Raw genomic sequence first — 15093 nt, forward strand, 5'->3', positions numbered from 1 at the left:
TGAGCAGGGACTGAACCCATGCCCTGGGCAGTGAAAGCACAGAGTCCTAACCACTGGACCACCAGGGAATTAAGCTACAGAAGAAGATATCACCCCAATCCCTCCACCCCTGAAGAAAGCAGCACTAGTATTTCCGTTTATTTCCCATCTGTTACCTTTCTCTGTTTGTCTTCTCTTTCTCTTTTTTCCCCAATTTTTAGTTACCTAGGAAATACATTCTTCTGGAGGAGGGCATGGCAACCCACTCCAGCATTCTTGTCTAAAGAATCCCATGGACAGAGGAGCCTGGCGGGCTACGGTCCGTAGGGTCACACAGAGTCGGACACGACTGAAGAAGCGACTTAGCACAACACAACACAGGAAATACATGAATCGACTCTTCATTTTTAAAAGAAATTAAAATGTTGCAAACAGGACCTAAGTGCCCCCACCATGCTCCGCACTCCCCAGACATCCACAGTTTGGCTCATCTCTTTCCAGGTCCGTCCTGTGCAGTTATATGTCCACGCATGGCCAGTGGGCAGCACAGGGCCTCGGCCCTCTCTGTGATTCTGCAGTTCACACAGCGCTGAGCACCACGAGGCTTTTCATAATGCACGTGATGGCAGAACCTGCCCTGAACTATCGATAGGCTATTTATAAGACTTACAACTACCATCTGTTGTGACTAGGCTTGGTTTTATTCCCTGCAGAAATTTAATAGATTTGGTTTTCAGCTACCTGAGACCCAGGTGAGGCTGTGACGTAGTATATATGTGTGTGCCCCATGGCCTTTCAATCCTTAAAGAGTCTATAAAGCCCAGAACACCTCCAACCTCAAGGGTTTAGGATCAGGAAGGGGTTATGGATCTGTAGCTATCTTATGATTTGAGCTGCCCTTTTTTCTTTTTACCTAAACTTGTTTTTTTAACCCAAACAGACTCATTGTTCTGCATCCCCTTCTGCAGCTTGATTTTCAGGCACCACAGTGAACCAAAAATCTTTCTGTGTTAATGGGTGTAGATGGCTCTCATCCTTTTTCAGGGTTGTGTAATATTCCATAGTGTGGATCCACATATTCCTTTCTCTGGACATTTTGGTTGTTTCCTGGTTTGCCATTCCAGATGCTGCTGCAGTGGGCACCCTTGGATGCACGTGCAGCCAAGGATCAGAACTGCTGTGTTTTCTGGGTTTTTTGGTTTGCTTTGTTTGTTGGTTTTTCCCTTCTCCCTACCCCCTCATGCCTGCTATTCCCTATACAACAGGGGATTCCTTTTTTTTTTTTGTAATATAACTACAGTTGATTTATAATATTATGTTAGATTCAGGCATGCAGCTTCAGATTCTTTTTCATTATAGGTTATTATGAGATATTGAATGTAGTACCCTGTGTGTATAGAGACTCCTTGTTGTGTAAGGGGTTTGCTGGGTTTTGTTTGGGGGGTGTGGGGGGGGGTTGTACTTTGTATTTTGTGTTGGAGTATGGGCTTCCCTCACAGCTCAGTTGGTAAAGAATCTGCCTGCAATGCAGGAGACTCATTTCAATTCCTGGGTTGGGAAGATCCACTGGAGAAGGGATAGGCTACCCACTCCAGTATTCTTGGGCTTCCCTGGTGGCTCAGCTGGTAAAGAATCCGGTTGCAATGCAGGAGACCTGTGTTCGACCCCTGGGTTGGAAAGATCCCCTGGAGAAGGGAAAGGCTATCCACTCCAGTATTCTGGCCTAGAGAATTCCAGGGATTGTGTAGTCCATGGGTTCGCAAAGAGTCGGACACGACTGAGCAACTTTCACTTGTTTCTTGTTATGGCCAACTGGGCTTCCCAGGTGACGCTCGTGGTAAAGAACGTGCTCGCAGTGCAGGAGACACAGGGGATGCAGGTTTGATCCCTGGGTCAGAAAGATCCCCTGGAGGAGGTCCCAACAACCCACTCCAGTATTCTTGCCTGGAGAATCCCATGGACAGAGGAGCCTGGAGGGCTGTGGTCCATAGGGCCAGAGTCAGACACAACCGAAGCCACTTAGCACATATGTGTGCATGGTTGGTTAGCGATGTTGTGAACAGTGAAGGGACTCAGCCATACATAAACATGGATCCATTCTCCCCTCAAGCCCACCCCCGCCCCCCCCGCCTCCAGGCTGCCACGTAAAGTTGAGCAGAGTTCCCTGTGCTCTACGGTAAGTCCTTGTTGGTTATCCATCTTAAATGCCGCAGTGTGAATATGTCCGTTCCAAACTCCCTAACTGTGCCTTCTACCCCAGCAGCCATAAGCTCATTCTCTAAGTCTGTGAGTCTCTTTCTAAAGGTTTTGTTTTTAACGACACTGCTATCATGCCAGAAGCATCTCACCAGGCTGCCAAACACCTCTTCCTAGTACTTCATTTTCAAGGGCTACATAATAGTCTGGGTCTGAGTATTCATTTCTTACAGCTGCTATAACGAAGTACCACAAACTGGGTGGCTTCAAACCTCAGAAGTATACTGTCTCACAGCTCTGAGGATGAGGGCCTTCTCTGGTGGCTCAGCTGGTAGAGAATCTGCAAGCAATGCAGGAGACCCTGGTTCGATTCTTGAGTCAGATAGATCCCCTGGATAAGGGAAGATATACCCACTCTGGTATTTTGGGGCTTTCCTGGTGACTCAGATGGCAAAGAATCTGCCTGCTATTCAGGAGAACTGGGTTCAATCCTTGGGTTGGGAAGATCCTGGCAAAGGGAACAGCTACCCACTCCAGTATTCTGGCCTGGAGAATTCCATGAACAGAGGAACCTGGCAGGCTATAGTCCATGGGATCACAGAACGTCGGACGTGACTTAAAAACTGAGCATTCACACACACAGGTTGTTTCTGCTTCGTTATGAACCACCCTGAGATGAACATCCTTACACAGAAATCTTGTGCGGGTTTCCAGTGATTCCTTTAGAAACCATTCTTTAGTACTAATGGGAATGCCTGTACTTGAGGCTTTTTTGTTGTTGTTTTTTTCTGGCCATGTCAAATGGCATGTTTTATCTTGGTTCCCTGATCAGGAATCAAACCCATGTGCCTTGTATTGGAAGCACAGAATCTTAACCACTGGACCATCAGGGAGATCCTTTAAGGCTCTTGAGAGCCCCTTGCCAGGTTACTTTCCAGAAAGCAAAGTGGGGGATACCCCTCAGGTCCCACCTGGACCCCATATGTTCATCCCCCAGGGCTCTCCAGAGATGCCAGCCTGCTCAGCCCCCCAAGGCAAATCCTCTCCATGGCAGGTGTGTACGTGCCACCAGTATGGGCACGCACATCCTTTCTAGCAAGACTCATTTCTATTTTATTTCTTATTCCTGCCAAAGGTGGGGAGAGAGAGAGTCCACAGGTTAACAGCAAATAGAAACTATAGCTCCCAGTGCCTGTTCAGGGCATATTCTCTTGCAACCGCGTCTACGAATAAAGGTTTCAGAGATACCAGGCTCTCGGCGCATCAGGCATGAAATCAATCAGTGAAATTTCACTCACAGGGCAGCCTGCCAAGCGAGAACAGGAGAGAAAAGTAAGTCCTCTGGTCAGCTCAGTCCATAAGCCCCTGGGCAGTCTATGTCACCTCACTCCCCGCAACGGCAATCACGTGACACCACTTTGGGGGGCAGCCTGGCCAGGGAGCAGGTGGTCAGGAGCCATTTGAAACGAGCCAACCTGAAGGTTTCTGGGGGTAAATTTTGAGAGCTGGAGCCAGGTGAAGACCTTGGGAGATTGGAGCTCAGTTCATGGGGGCTTCAGGGAGTGAGGCAGCAGAGGAACGTTGGAGGGAACCCCAGGGGAGTTTGTGTGAAGTGATGACCAGCAGGACAGGGCTGAGTGCTTGAGGACCGCCAGCGAGGAAGGGGCATCCAAAGACAAGACGCTTCCCTCAGCATGACGAGGGCCAACTGAGTGCAGAAACCAGAGCGCAGGATGTAGGGAAGGATAAATTTAGCCGGCGTTTCAGGGGAAAACATCGATCTCAAATGTAGCCCTGTCTTTTAAAAGAAAGTGGAAGCTACAGGCCAGTCATTTGGGACAGTTTCCCTTGAACAGATAAAAGCCTAGGAAAAGGGACCGCTTGTAGCTGGTTTATTTCTCCTGGCAGGTCCAGGGGATCTTCTTTGGACTGGAGGGCAGCTGGTTTCCCCTGGGGCATGATGGATGGTCCACCCCCCAGCCCCCACTCCTTCCCCAGAAAAGGTGCTGTCAGGTTGCTTTCTGGGAAGATTGGAGGTTTCTATTTCCAATCCAAACCATTGGTCCCCACAAGGAGTGGGGCTGGACCCAGGCTCCGAGCTGGCCCGGCTGCCTGCCAGGCTGCGGACATCTGATGAGCCTATGTGTCAGTGGGGCCACAGCCAGCCCCCCGAGCCGGTTGTCCCGTCACCAAGCAGAGGATCTCTGGTGGCTGTAGACAGGGTTTGTTTATTTTTAAACCGGGTGCTTCTGACACTCACGTAGCATCGCAGACATCTCATTTCTACTTGGGCGAAGCCGAGGGAACCGCAGTTCCTCCCCAACAAAAGAGCGCCTGTCTGAGTGATGCTCCCCAACCTTGCCCGCCGGGTGGCAACGGGCATCTTTAAGCAGCCTCGCTCTGACACTGCTCCCTTGTTTGGAAGGGGAAGAGAGGCCGGTCTGTCAATATTTGGGGCACTAATCATTGGCGTTCGGGCGCCAGGGGTCATTGAAAGGCTGAGACGTTTCCAGGAATTCATGGCTCTAAAAACGTAGGGCTGACCGTAAAGGATTTCCAGCAAGGGTCTGAGAGAAAGAAACCCAAATCTCGGCCCCACCCCCACTCATTGTCCATTGTGTCTCAGATTCTTTGGAAGAAGTGAAGTCAATGCTCACGGTGATGCGGGTCCAAGTTAATAATAAATGTGGAGGAAGGAGAAAGGATGCTCAATATTTAAACATTGCAGAGCGCCTGGTTTGGTTTGCCAGCCACTGCCCTCCGCCCGCTTCCTGGACGGGTCTGTAAAACCCAGCGTCTTTTTCCCTAACTCTGCAGCCAGAGCTGTAGAGACAGAGGAAAACGGAGCCTTCTCTAGGCAACCCCAGAGCGGCAGCATTTCTGCTTGTTTTGTGCTGACTTTCTGAAGGGCAGGAAGATGATGGCAGTGTGGACACAGGTTTTTCCAACTCGTTCGGCATTCAAAGGGAGTTTTTACGCTTTGGGGTCATATCTAGAGTTGTCTTCATTTTCCTGTGTTACCTTCTCTTGGAGCTAGCTCGTATTTTAATATAAATGTTCTGCTTCATTCCTGCTTCTGGCTTAACCATGAGACACCCTACCATCACATTGAGGAAACATCTATCCAAGTAGCCCCTGCTAGATGCGTTCCTTAAAAGTTGCCTATGAGGCAGAATTCTGTGAATCAATTCCTTTTTTCTTCTTGACACACATTATATAAAAGGAAAAGCATTCCTTTGGGGGGAGGCAAAAAACATTTGGCCCCAGGACATAATAAAATCATGCTTAAGGATGCAACAAACTTTAGTCTCTTAGTTAAAGGAAATCAATACTTTTATGATGAAATATTAATAATACTAAAAAAAAGTAAGTCAAAACTACAAATGCAGAACAGCCAGGGCGATTGTAACATCGAACGCATTAGCTTAGCATTTGCAAGGAAGCAGAGGAGAAACCGGAGCCCACCTGAGAAGCCCCTCCAAGCCCCTGTAAGCCTCCTTTTCAGGCATTTTCCTTCAAGAAGACACACACCTCTCCTTAGGTGCCAGCATCATTCCTGAACATTTTGTTGAAGCTGCTGCCTTTTGGAAACAAAAGGGTGAATCTGAGCCAGAGGGGGGCACACACGTGAGCACACACACACGGGTGTAATGGGGACTGAGCAGAGGGGGCCAAGGAGAGCCATGTGTTTGGACACATATCTGTCCCTCCCTCCCCTTCCTGCAGGGACCACCCCAGTAGAGGTCTTTAAGGGGACAGATTCATATTAGGTTGAACCATGTGAAATTTCTGATTTTATTGGTCATGTTGGTTGAATAGAGGCAATTTCAAACGGTTCCACAATGCGCTCGACTCTCCAGCGAAGGAATACTAACAGAACACACTCGTGTCTTTTTTTCTTTTTTTTAGCATTTTCTTTCTTTCTTTCCTTCCACATTTATTTGGCTCCGTCGGGTCTTATTTGCATCATGGGGGAATCTCCCGCTGCAGCACACAGTCCCTAATTGTGGCAGGCGGGCCCGGGAGCACACAGGCTCAGCAGTTGTGGTGCTTGGGCTTAGTTGGTCCATGGCACGTGGGATCTTAGTTCCCTGACCAGGGATCCAGCCTGCGTCAATCCTGCATTGGAATGTGAGCTCTTAACCACTGGACCACCAGGGAAATCCCCGATCAGGTGTGTCTTGAGCCCCGACATAGCAGATGAGATTTCAAGAATCTAGGTGAAGTAGCAAGAAGCTCATCTCCTCATATACTGTTTTAATATACATCCCTGAACTTAGACACTGACAGTTACCTTTTAAAAGCCCTGCTTCTGTAACGTTTAGTTCTGACAGCGAACATAAGGCAGGATTCTGCTCTGTGCTGTGTAGTTTTCTGTATTGAGCTGAGCTGTTGCTTCTGACACATCCCCCAGGTGTAAAGACCCTCCTAAAAATGAAAATCCCCAGTTCTTGCCTCACTGGGCCCAAATTCTAGTTGTACCATAAATGCCAGCTAAGTCGTCAAACAGCTCGTGCTGACTGAACCCTTAGACCGTCGCGACTTGTTCATTCCTCTTGGGCCCTCTGAGGTGAGCTGACATCACCTGCTTTACACGTGAGAGCCATAGGCTTGTGGGCTAAGTGGTTCCCCCGAGGCCACATGGCCACGCGGGGTGCCCGGACCCCCGAACCCCCTTCACACCCATATCCTGTGTCCAGAGTGGGAACTGCAGCCGCAGAATCAAGTATCTGCTCTCAAGTGAGCTCCCCCATAGCCAACAGAGCTGTGTCCCCGTCCGCCTGGCGGCTTGTGTCGAGCAACAAGCACTGCCAGGTCAGAAGGTAATAGTCCCGTCCACTCAGCAACCTCGGCCATGGCTTTTGAAGCTTGCTTTGGGCTGTGTGTGGCTCCTCACACACTACCTGGTCCTACCTGCCCCACGTAGTTCCAGATAGCATCTCCCAGTCTCACTACCAGTGATGTGTCAGCCGACGCCATCGCCTGTCTGCCTGGCCTAACCGCAGTCTGTTAAGGCGCGTGGCCAGAGACCCTGACGTGGCCCCGCTACAGCGGGGAGCCACCCCATGGTCCTGCACACACGCACAGGGAACCAGGACCACAGGTGGGCGGGTGCTCTGGGAATGTAAGTGTGGACTGCACACGCAGAAGATCAAAACTGGTCCCATGGCCCCCTCGGAGAACGTATGAGGCCAGGAGCACGTGTCAGCACACAGCACCCACTTCTGGCCTGAGCGCACAGAGCAGGGCCAATGGGATGGAGACTTGCTGGGAAGACTCAATGGGCCTTGGGCCACTGAGAGTCTCAGGAGGTTGTTTGTCCTTTGCACGCAGGGCTGTGGCTGACCCGACTCAGCCCTGGCCAGTGGTTCTGGCCTCCTGCTGGGGCCAGGAGTCCGGGGTCCATGACCCGCTCCCTGCATCTGGAAGCACCCCCAATCTCTGTCTAACGGGCCTCCCTCTCGCTGCTCTTTCAGCCCTGTTTCCTGCCTCAGTTGAGAGGCAGCCGAGATGGCCACTGGTGGGCTTTCTAATACCTCTGCTGAGAGACTGTTGTGGAGCTCTCTTCTCACTATTGTATAGACGGTAATGTCACTGGAAGAGGGCAGGGGGGCAAGGCAGGGCCCTGGCCCTTGGGCACAAAGCCCAAGTCCTGGCCACCTTCAGGGAATGCTCCTCTAAGAGATTCTCAGAGATCTAGTCCAGCGTGGTCCCCACCTGCCAGCAGCCCCCCACCCCCATGGCCTGGAGAGGGGCTCGTGTCCAAGGCAGTATAGGGCAGCTCGTGAGGGGCTGACATTCACATGGCACCCCTGGGCAGCCAGAGGGCTGCTTAGACCCCAGGTCTCTTCCATGGGTGGCAGCCCCCCCCAGGGAGGCGTCACCTGAAAACAAAAGCAGTTTGAGGGGCAGAGCTGGGACCAAGAGAACACAAAGAAAACGAGATACTGAAAGACCATTTTTTCTTTCCTGCAGGTTTTCAAGTATAGTCTTTAAAATCCAAGAGGATTTATCTGAGGATAAACAGCTATAGGTTAAAAGATTCTGCAAGTTTCCAGTTATTTTTATATGTTGGACATGTTATCCCCTAAAAAAAACAACCGGAAATAAAAGTCTTTAAGCATTTTGAGGTCCTGCCCGTCAGTGATGGAGGGCGTCTCACCTGTGGTGAGGTTGTTCAGGCTCAGCCGAGGGAGGCGGTAGAAACACCCTCTTCCCAGAGCAGCCCCCTGGGCCAGGCAGGAAGTGCACACGAAGATCAGAAATCGCTCAGGGTCAACATTGCGGGGTGGCCGTGTGTTGGTCCTGGAACGCAGAGTTTTGTACCCAGAACCCTGAAACAGTAAATCGTATGACTCACTACAGGGAGACAGAGGGCATATGTTGGTGGATCCTTTTATTTTTGTGCAAATTCCTTAGAGGAGGCCTAGATGAAAGCCTGGCCACTCATGGCCCAGTGGGTGCGCTGCTGTTGAACTTGACTCTGAAGCTGCGTCCTTGCCCTGCACCCCCCCGCCCCCCCGCCCAGTGTTCTCTGAATAGTTGTAGGCACTTTGGCTTTGCTAGTTGGGGGTTTAATTGCTAAGTCATACCCGACTCCTTGCGACCCCATAGACTGTACCCCACCAGGCTCCTCTGTCCATGGGATTTCCCAGGCAAAAACACTGCAGTGGGTTCCTCCTCCAGGGGATCTTCCCCACCCAGGGATGAAACCTGGGCCTCCTGCATTGCAGGTGGATTCTTTACCATCTGAGCCGCCAGGGTGCAGCCCCACTGCTGGACATTGCTCTCATCTGGCGGGGGAAAGCGGAGGATGAGGGGGGGAGGTATGGGCTTCAAAGCCCGCCTCCGATATCGCCGGTAGACCCTGCAGACCACATACAGTCCATCATACAGAGCCACCTGACGGTGGATTCCCACAGTCTGTCTCAGCCCTGCGCCTCCTCTCTGGCCCCAGGGCCGGGGCAGGCTGCGTTGGGGGGAGGTGAAGGGGCCCAGCAAGGAAGGAGCCAGCAAGGGTGGGGGAAATCGGGCCACGGCTGCACTTGCCGTCTTCAGCTTTGTGCACGAGGTCACGGGGCCAATTGATTATTTTTACTGTTTCCCAGCATTGAGGAGTGGTGAGAAAAATACAGACACTGCATCCTCACAACCTGAGCCGGGGCCCCAGGGTGAATTTGCTAATGAAAGACAGATGGGAGCGGGGGGCACCCCCACCCCCATGGTCCTCATTCCAGCCGAGACTGTCGAGAAGCAAGGCTTTGGTTTTTGTCAGGGTGGACAGCTCTTCCCCTCCAAGTCTTAGATCTTTATCCTGAAAGAGGTCTCTTGGAAACTGGACTTCTTTGAAACACATCCATGTGATCCTTCATTGACTCACGGGGGTGTCATTCAGACTCCGAAGGCACACATGTCAGGAGCTCAGCCTTGACGCCCCCAGTCTCAGCTGGCAGAGACCATTCGCACAGGAGACGCACTCGGTTTGGTTTGCCTGGGGCTTGCCTTCTTTTTTTTTTTTTTTTCAAATGTGAAGTGAATTGTCAGCAGTTTTAAAAATCAGGAAGTTTTACACCAAAATCCAGATACCCAGCTTCTCCTGAGGAACAGAAAGCTGTGGCCACTTTCTCGGGCAGCAGCAGTCAGAGGGGCTGCAGAGCCGTAGTTTCCAGTTTTCCCCAGTCTCCCCCACTCCCTGTTGTCTCCCCAACACAGGCTGAAAGCCCCATGAATCAGGTTCATTTTCCTGAGAGAAGAGAGCGATTTCTCAGTGCCCATGTTGCAATCAAACAAGGGAAAGCAGATGGCAAGTGGAGGAGACTGTCTGCCTTTCACCCCTCACCTCTCTTCTTTCACCCCTGTTATCCGTCCAGCCCTTGGTGCTTGAGTTTGCAGCCTGTAGACTCGAGGCATTGAGCCACCCACCTGACCTGTCTGTGATTTTCATAGGCAGGCTCTACAGAGGTTCCTTCTAGAAGAGTCAGGAGAAGGGAAGCCTACCCTTGATCAGGTACCCTGCAGCCAGGGCAGTTCTATTTTCATCTTGCGTATAAACTAGAATTTCACTGTGTAGATTTTAAAAAATTTTGCAAAATGCTGTGATGTGACATTATCTTTCCAGAACGAGGCTCTGTCTCCAGCCTGGCAGCTGATTCTTCCAGGAACCTGCCTTCAGGGACCTTGCCCAGGAGGGTGTAATGGGACAGGAATCTCGAATATGAGCTGGGATGTCATGAGAGCTTAGTCACCTAGAACAGTGTTCCTTGAGGCCTTAGCCCCCCAGGAAATGAGAGCCAAGTGGTAACGTCAATCTCCCGTTGCTAAAAGTTGTTCTGACATAGCTTCTCACTTTCCACTCACCTTTATTGGAGTCTCACCGTTTAGTTTGTGTTTTCGTGGCTTTCAGTATTTAGTAGTCATGGCATTTATTTGGCTTTGGTTTTTCAGATGTCAGCCACCTTGCATCCTTCCTGGTGATCTGTAGGAATGCCTGTAACGGGTGAGGCTCTGGGGTAAGGTGGCTGCTGTTCAGTGGTCACAGTCCCTGAGATGAAGTCTAAGCCAGTGGGGTTCCTTCCCCTTCAGCTTTCTGAAAGGTACCCGCTGAATCTCCCACATGCTCAGGGAGTTTTCAGATCTTCCAGTCTTCAACCTGATAGAATGGCACGTCAGTCACATAACCAATACCTCTTATAGAATCATAGTACGCAGAACAGCACAAGTTCTGGGCAGACCGCAGAGGTCAGCTGGGGCCTCCTTGCTCCTCCCGGGTTTCGGAAACTTTGGCTCAGACCCCCTGGTTCTCTTGCCCGCACACGTGCAATCCTCCCCACCCTTGACTCTCCCGTGGTCCCGGCTATTTCCAGGTCTTGGCCCTTGTGCATCATCTTTGTGTGGCCTGGCGTGAACCCAGATGGGAACTCGGTTCCTTTCCTGCATACTCCCCCAAAAGACCACTTGCACTGCAGAAGAGCAGAGCTGAAGGAGCATTGCCTAAAGATTTGTGGGGTTGTGGGAAAGGTCCCCTCTCAATTGCTCCTTCCCCTCTTTTTCCTTACTCTACCACCCCAGATTTCCTCCAGGAAGTGCAGGGCAGCTTTCCTTACCCCAGAAGCTTTGGGGGCCAGCCAGTCCCTTGTCTCTACAGAGCTCAGCTCACACCCCTGCATTACCGAAGCTTTTTCACAACTGGCAGTTAAGATTAGGTCCAACTGCACTGTAGACAAAAACCCCAAAGAGTTTATTTACCTCTAAGGGAGAGGAATCCTGGATGAAGGGAGTCAGGGGCTCCACAAAGGTATCAGGGACCCAAGATCCTTCTTGCCCAACGCTCTGCTGTCCCTGGTGTGTGATTCATCCTTATGGGCTATGATAGCTGCTGGAGTTCCAACCAGTGCATCCATGTTTCAGGAAGCAGAATGGAGGAAAGCATACCTCTTTCCTTTGAAGAACCCTTCCTAGAAACCAAACACGTCACTTTCACTTCTATCTCATTGGCCACCACGGCTTAGTCACAGGGCTATGCCTAGTTGCCAGATTCTATAATTGCAGATGAAGGGGAGAATCGGTACTGGGGGACAGCTCATAGTATCAGAAACACTGTACAAAGCACTCTGAACTCCCAAGGATTCCAGGTGCTAGCTATTAAAATAATGATAGTTGTTGCACATAATGGCAAAGCAACTTGGCAGTCAAGTTTCTTTTGCTCTACTTGGGCATATGCCTTATGTGGGCTGATGGGGCCCCAAGGCTGGACAGGCTAGGCTTTGGGAGCACAGGGGAAAGAACAGTTAGCCCCACTGATTGCAGAAACCCTTGCCCGAGCTGGCCTGGAGCTATCTGAGCCTTAAAAGATAGGGAAGGGATTTGTGAAGACAGAAAAGAGGCCAAAGGGAATTCCAGACCAAGGGAACAGCCTAGCTGAGGCCAAAGGCAAGTCGTTTTTTTCTTTTTTGGCTGCACTGGGTCTTCGTTGCTGTAACTGGGCTTTCTCTAGTTGCAGAGAGCGAGGCTACTCTCTAGTCGCGGAGCACAGGCTCTAGGGCGCGCAGGCTTCAGTGGTTGTAGCACATGGGGTCAGTTGCCCTTTGGCGTGCGGAATCTTCCCAGGCCACGTTGAATCCATGTTCCCTGCATTGGCAGGCGGATTCTTGACCATTGGACCACCGGGGAGGTCCGAGCAATGGGTTCGTGTCACTCAGTCTGAGACCTCCTTGGGCTGCAAGAGGCAGGGGCCCCATCTCCACAGGCCCTCCCCGGCCCCCACTGATTGGAAAGGTGAGGGGTAGGGCTGGAGGAGGGAGCTGACAAAAGGTCACTGAGGGTTGAAACTTCCTTTTCCAAGTCCCATGGATTTGACCAAGAATCCAGAGATAAAGAGCAGAGATTCATAACTGAAATGCCTACGAGCACCAGGCAAGTTAGGGAGGGGACGGGAACTACTCACTTCTTCCAGTTGCTGCCACGTGGGAATAGGGCCCAGTGATGCCAGGTTGTTGTTTTTGAAGAAGCCAAACACCCAGACTTGTATGTAGAATCTCCCAATGTATGAGTAGTGAAAGTGAAGTGAAAGTGAAGTCGCTCAGTCGTGTCCGGCTCTGCGACCTGTGGACTGTAGCCCACCAAGTTCCTCCGTCCATGGGATTCTCCAGGCAAGAATACTGGAGTGGGTTGCCATTTCCTTCTCCAATGTATGAATGGTAGTGCCTAAATCAAGCAAAGCACAAACGAGATGTGAGCAAAGCCAAACATACCTGCAAGCTTCTGGGCTGCAGTTGGCTAGCGCTGGACACTGCCTTCTGTGGCAACCTTGCTCTCATGGGGAAAGCTTAGTGGGTGTTCCACCCGAAGGCAACAGCATTGTTGTTCGGTCACTCAGTCGTGTCCAACTCTTTGCAACCCCAGGGACTGCAGCACACCAGCCTTCCCTGTCCTTCACCATCTCCCAGAGTTTGCTCAGATTCACATCGATTGAGTCAGTGATGCCATCCAACCATCTCATCCTCATCAATTCGAAAGCATCAATTCTTTGATGCTCAGCCTTCTTTATGATCCAGCTGTCGCATCTGTGCATGACTACTGGGCATGGGTTTGACTATCTGGACCTTTGTCGGCAAAGTGACATCTCTGCTTTTTAATATGCTGTCTAGGCTTGTCAACGATAGTGGTGCACAATGTATATTCAGGGTGCACTTTTCAGTGTCTCTCCCCACATCCCCCAAATGCTGTGGGATTCAAATCAAATTCACATTTATAGGGAAAAAGAAAACTGACCATTTAAGCGCAGAGAGCCTCGCTCAGTGTACTGTGTTTCTCATAAAAACATACAGACCCACAGAGAATGGGGCCCGTCCAAGATCATGAGGGGTCCTGACCTGCAGACCAGCCCTCCCTCTATCAGCGCACTTAAAATAACAGACTGACCTTCTCGTGGTATTTTTTGTGTGTGCTTGACAAATGCCAGAGAGTTACTCATGAGTTCATCTTCCCAGAATAACTGTCAGAACAGGGCCAGAGGGCAGCAGGAAGACCCTGGCCTGACCCTGTAAAGCCCGGGGCTCCTGGAAAGCGGGGAATGCATTTCACCATTGTCCTGCCTGCTCCAGAGCGTCATGTCTGGCCCCAGCTTTGGGCAGGTTCTTAATGATTCTGGGGGAGAGAGCTCCAGAGACCAGAACAGATCGAAGGTGTACATTAGGGACCCAGCAGTTTCCGCCTGCCCGGGTGCCTTCCTTCATCCTTCCCCTCTTTTTCTGGTTTAAAATGCTGAACGTGGTAGAAGTCCTGGAAAATTCAGACAAGCTCTAAAAAATTAAAGTAAAACTCACCCTAGTAAACCACCCGATGCTCCCACGACTTCCACTCCAGTCTGTTGCTCTGCTCCTGGTACAAAGAGAGGGCTTCCGTGGGGACTCAGTTGGTAAAGAGTGTGCCTGCAATGTAGGAGACCCGGCTTCAATCCCTGGGTCAGAAGATCCCCTGGAGAAGGAAATGGCAACCCATTCCAGTGTGCTTGCCCGGAAAATCCCATGGATGGAGAAGCCTGGCAGGCTACAGTCCATGGGGTTGCAAAGAGTCAGTCAGACATGGCTGAGCAACTAACACTTTTCTATCTGTACAAGGAGAGAGACAGAGCCTGGATGTGTGTGTGTGTGTGTGTGTGTGTGTGTGTGTGTGTGTGTGTGTGTATGTGTGTGTGAAAAGTTTGAGATGAATTGGCAGCACTTTTTTTTTTTAATGAGGAAAGCCTTTTTTTTTTTTTTTAATTTTTGGCTGCACTGCGTCTTCATTGCTTGGCAAGGGCATTCTCTAGTTGTAGCTCATGGGTTTAGTTGCTCCGTGGCATGTGGAATCTTCCCAGTTGTTGTTCAGTCTTTCAGTCACGTCCAACTCTTTTCAGCCCCCTGGACTGCAGCACACCAGGCTTCCCTGTCCTTCACTATCTCCCAGCGTTTGCTCAGACTCATGTCCATTGAGTTGGTGATGCCATCCATCCAAACATGGATGAGATCAGGTGAGATCCAACCATCTCATCCTGTCATCCCCTTTTCCTCCTGTCCTCAGTCTTTCCCAGCATCAAGGTCTTTTCCAGTAAGTTGGCTCTTCCTATCAGGTGGCCAAAGTAGTGGAGCTTCAGCATCAGTATCAGTCCTCCCGATGAATATTCAGGGTTGATTTCCTTTAGGAATGACTGGTTTGATCTTCTTTCAATCAAAGGGACTCTCAAGAGCCTTTTCCAGCACTACAATTGCAAAGCATCAGTTCTTCGGTGCTCAGCCTTTATGGTCCAACTTTCACATCAGTGCATGACTAATGGAAAAACCATAGCTTTGTCTATCTGGACCTTCATCTGTAAAGTGATGTCTCTGCTTTTTAATACGCTGTCTAGGTTTATCATAGCTTTTCTTCCAGGGAGCAAGC

General features: G+C 50.6%; 1 protein-coding gene and 1 long non-coding RNA gene across 7 annotated transcripts in view; one reads left to right on the forward strand and one right to left on the reverse strand.

Moving 5' to 3' along the window:
• CLEC16A (C-type lectin domain containing 16A) overlaps window positions 1-15093 on the forward strand; it is a 237380-nt gene that overhangs the window by 205160 nt on the left and 17127 nt on the right. The window lies entirely within an intron of this gene.
• LOC121817812 (uncharacterized) lies at window positions 8556-14963 on the reverse strand. The gene is made up of 2 exons (XR_006057864.2): window positions 11422-14963; window positions 8556-10825 (listed from the first exon to the last, which is right to left on the reverse strand). It is a non-coding gene; the product is annotated as an uncharacterized LOC121817812 (long non-coding RNA).

The sequence above is a fragment of the Ovis aries genome, chromosome 24 (assembly GCF_016772045.2).
Source record: "Ovis aries strain OAR_USU_Benz2616 breed Rambouillet chromosome 24, ARS-UI_Ramb_v3.0, whole genome shotgun sequence".
Taxonomy (NCBI): domain Eukaryota; kingdom Metazoa; phylum Chordata; class Mammalia; order Artiodactyla; family Bovidae; genus Ovis; species Ovis aries.